Source organism: Tachypleus tridentatus, unplaced genomic scaffold (genome assembly GCF_004210375.1).
Source record: "Tachypleus tridentatus isolate NWPU-2018 unplaced genomic scaffold, ASM421037v1 Hic_cluster_2, whole genome shotgun sequence".
NCBI lineage: Eukaryota > Metazoa > Arthropoda > Merostomata > Xiphosura > Limulidae > Tachypleus > Tachypleus tridentatus.
In genome coordinates this window covers 21884147-21888699 of record NW_027467782.1, presented here as the reverse complement: position 1 = coordinate 21888699, position 4553 = coordinate 21884147, and positions in this window count along the sequence as shown.

Here is a 4553-nt window from a genome sequence, read left to right as displayed (position 1 = left end):
AATTTATATAAATGCATTTGGTTAGATTAGGTAAGATAAAGAAAAGTAATAAATTTTATTAAGTACATCTGCAAGCAGCTCTCACTTTACATAATTCAATAGGGTAGCATGAGCTACACATTTGCTGAGTGACTTACAACTTGTGTGGTGGGTTACACAAAGTTTTTTGCTGCTTGAACACTGTTATGTTCCTTATGTATTTTGGCTGCTTATCACAAAATCACATCCAAATTTGCTCATCACGCACCATTTTATCGAAATCAGGACATTGCTACAATGGAAAAACAATATCAGAGCAACTGGAATCTGTCAATGCTTGCTGACTACTGTTGAATGCTGCAACGTGATGCACCTGACATTGAATACAAATGAAAATCAGGAGCAAAACACTTTTAATTATGTTGAACTTAACAGTATATTAGAAACATAAATGCAATTAAATATGTTATTGCCTGTATACAGTTAACTGTCTATTTCTCAGTGTTCCTACATGATGAAGTAAAACCAAAACTATATTTGTGCATACCTGCCAGGTACCTGCCATAATCAGTAAAACTTTTCAAAAAATTGTTGTGCAGTGTAGTTAGTTACACGTGGTTCAATGGGCAGTAAAGAATAAATACCAATATGATATCTTGCCTCCAATCAAATAATGATAATAATTTTCTATGATTTGTACTGCCCTCTGTATGCACAATTTTACTCATCATTAGCCTTGAGGTTTCCACCTAAAATTGTGTGTTTACATGCAAATGAGCATGTAAAACCCTCAACTATATTCTTTAGCACAATCATCACCTTCGATATGGCACCTATGTATAATGACGTGTATTTTATGCTTGTGATCTTTTAGAAAAGGAGTTTATCAGCAGAAGTATCTGCAAGAATAGTGTTTCACAAGTGTCGGTAACTTCTACTTTGTAATTTGTGAAACACCACAACTTTCTTTATGTTTGTCCACCAGCTATATTGACCCTTTCTTGCCGAAGTCACAGGTCAAAGGTTATCATCATGTGTGTTGATTTGCATTCAAAATTTTATTTGACTATCATTTTATGAAGTTATGTCAATAAGTTTGGAATCAAATTGTAGATTATGATTCAAGCATTAATATTGTATATAATTTTAATTTAAAAGTATGTATTAAAAGAACACATCCAAATATAGATTTTAGTGAATGACGTGGTATGTTGAATGCAGCACTGGGTAAAATTAGATGTTTGTGATGTCAAAGTGACTAAGTCTATAGTTTTGTACAAATTAGGAACTCAAATTACTAATATCATTAAGCGTGAATATAAAATAATAACTTTTATTTTGCTGAGATATGGTTTACGTACTGAATCAAGCAGTGGCCCCATTCACCTCTTTATATATTTTTGGAAATGGTTTCTTATATGCACTTATTTCAATATATAACATGTGAATGACCAGTCAACAGCTTATAATGTCCCCAGAGTGGTTTTCACAACCATTTTAATTTGTGAAAAGGCTACCATGTTCTTTCAATCCAAGATTTAAATGAGGTAGGTTGTGATTTCAGTCTGTTCAAAGTTTCATATTTTTTAATATCTTAATACATTTTAGTTACTAAGCTTAATAATTTAGAGTGGAATTCTGAGGTATCAGTATAGTTATTTATTATTTTTTGGTTATTTAACTATATATATAAAACCTAAAAAAATGTTTGCTTGATAAACATGAAAAAATTTAAGTTGAAGCAACCTATGTCCAGCAGCAATAGAGTTCAAAAGTTGTAACTTTTTTATTTGAATGAAAATAAGTTTCATAACTTATTTCTAAATGGTAATAATCTATATACGTATATAATGTATAATAATTGAAACATGACTGAATATTACAAAATACTAGTCCACTAAAACACAGCCAAGACATGGAAGACTAATGGTCAGTTTTATACAGTTTGATACAGTAACTTGAGTGCACGTGCATCATATTAATGCAAGTTATGTTATATTAGCTAGGCACGACTGGAAGGTTAATATACTAAAGAATAATAAATATATAACATTATGAAACTTGGATTATTTATACTAAATATTTGTACTTTTATGTTATAAGAAGAAAAAGTGCAATCTATATTTATTTCCTTTTTTTTTATAATGGCTACAAGATTGGTCAGTTGACAGACTCACAAGGCTGTGGTATAGAAAGTAATATAAAATATAAAGTATTATTGATAACAAACATTTGAAATGTATTTAGGAGGTTTTAGAGATTACACAAATAATATTTGAGATTTTTAAGACAAAGAAGAGTTTTGTTTTGTTTTGTTTTTTTAATCATAACTTGAAATTCCTTTACACTTGGAATAGTAACAAAACAGAATTGCTATTTTCACAAAAATCTTTAGGAAAATATTTCATTAAAATTTCTTTTGTGTACAAAAAAATTTTAATCTTTACTAAAAGTCTACCAAATTTTATGAAGGTATGCATGATTTTACTAGTTATTTTTCCTACTTACCCTTGTTTCATGTGATACCCATATTGTCTTGATTCTACCTCAACTTGTTTGTTGTGATTTCTTAACTAGGTTTCTCAAGTATTTTTTACAAGTAGTAGTACAAAATAAGTTTAAAAATACAGTTAGTAACTCTATATATTTCAACACAAAAGAAGCAAGTTATAACTATTAAATGCCATTGAATATACTTGTACTTCTGTGTCATTTTGCTGCAGAGTGCTGTGTGTGTAAAGTGCAGTATAAAAATAAACATTATGGTACTTGTATATACTTTGCTATACATCACAAAAAATTAAAGGTGAAAGTACAGGAATGATGGTAATTTTAATTTGGTTTTTTTAATGAAAGTACTTAAAAGCTAGAGAAACAGAACAGTATACTGATGGACTTATCAATTATAATTTAAAGTGGGTGTATAATTATAAAATAATATTAACATTTAAAAAGTATAAAGCATCTTCTTCACTTTTAAAAGAAATAAATATGTTAATTTCAATGAATATTTGAGCTCATACAGGTACTTTTTCCTGGTTAATTTTTGTCTTTAAGATTGTTGTATTTTAATTATAAATCATTGTAAATAGCATAAATTCTGTGTTAATAAAGGTGATGATAAAATTTATAAAGAATAGTATGCAAGATTTTGTTTATATTGAAAACTTGGTTAATCTTACATTATAAATTATTTTAGTGGTATTGTGTTTACTTCTATACACATTTCACGTAATCTTTTAAGTACATACTTTATACTGTGAAGTGCTTTCAGGTCATTGCCATTCAAGAAAATACCATCTAGCACTACAAGATACTTTTGTTGCACTAAACAAGAAGACAATGACTCCAACCAGCACTGATTGTACAGAACACTGAACAAAAGCAACTTTCATGCGAAGTGATTCAGTCAATTTCTCCAGAATTCCTTTCTTCACTACACAGTTTTTGTAATGCAAAGAAAGAAAAAACTGAAGAAAATTCTAGTGCTGTTTTGGAAGTAAATCAGGATCTTCCAAACAAATGTGACAAAAAAGGCTTTTATTTGAAGAAATTATTACATTCTTTTTTATCTCTAACTGCATATCCAAGAAGACTAGCTGTTGAAAGGAAATTGACCCACAAATCTCAGTATTCATCCCTCCTTCGAGACTTTAGGAACTCTACTGTGTTATTTATCACCAATCCACACATGTTTACACAAAGTTTGTTAGTAAAATTGGGCAAAAAGGAAAGAGCACTGGAAAATAAAACACAAGAACATATAACAAATATAGTCAAAAAAAGATTTTCAACTGCTAAAACTATTAACTTTTGGAGTTCCCCTGAGGCTAGAGAAGAACTAATTCATCTTTTACATGCACATTCGATGTATTGGATAAAACACTCTTATGTATTTACGTTTCGTCAAGTTTCAAAAGTTGAAGTAGAAAAACTTCCATGTTCTTTTAACCTTTTACTAGATGCTTGCAGTGACTTATTACAAATGCCACCCTCTGAACTTTACAGCCATGTTATACAGACAGAAAGAGTTTTCTTAACTTTTAAGGAGTTTTGTGGGGATGATTGTGAATGAATGTTATTATATTGGTGAAATTATAACTGACAAAGGTTTAACAAATTTATACTGCTGAAAATGAAACATATGTTAAACAATTAATTGGGTGATATCATTTAACATTTACATGAAATATATGATTATTTTATAAGTTTCACGTAAAAAATATTATTAAGCTGTATATAATATTCTCTTTATTATAAACTAAAAGTAAGTGCTTGATATTACTAACTTGTATACAACGAACATTCTCTACATTATACATTGATATTTTATATCAGAGCAGTTAACATTGCCAGTTCTTTACATTCAACAGCTGAGAAGTACAGTTTTTGTAGTGTATGTTTGAACCGTAAAAAAAAACTAATTTGTTGGTAAAAAATACACAAATTCAAATTCATCATTAAAACAGAAAATTTCTGGGTTAAGGTAGCTTTAACTTTAAACATTTAACCTGAAACTGCAATTAATCTGTACACTATAAAAATGTTTTTTATACATAACACAGCTGATAGTT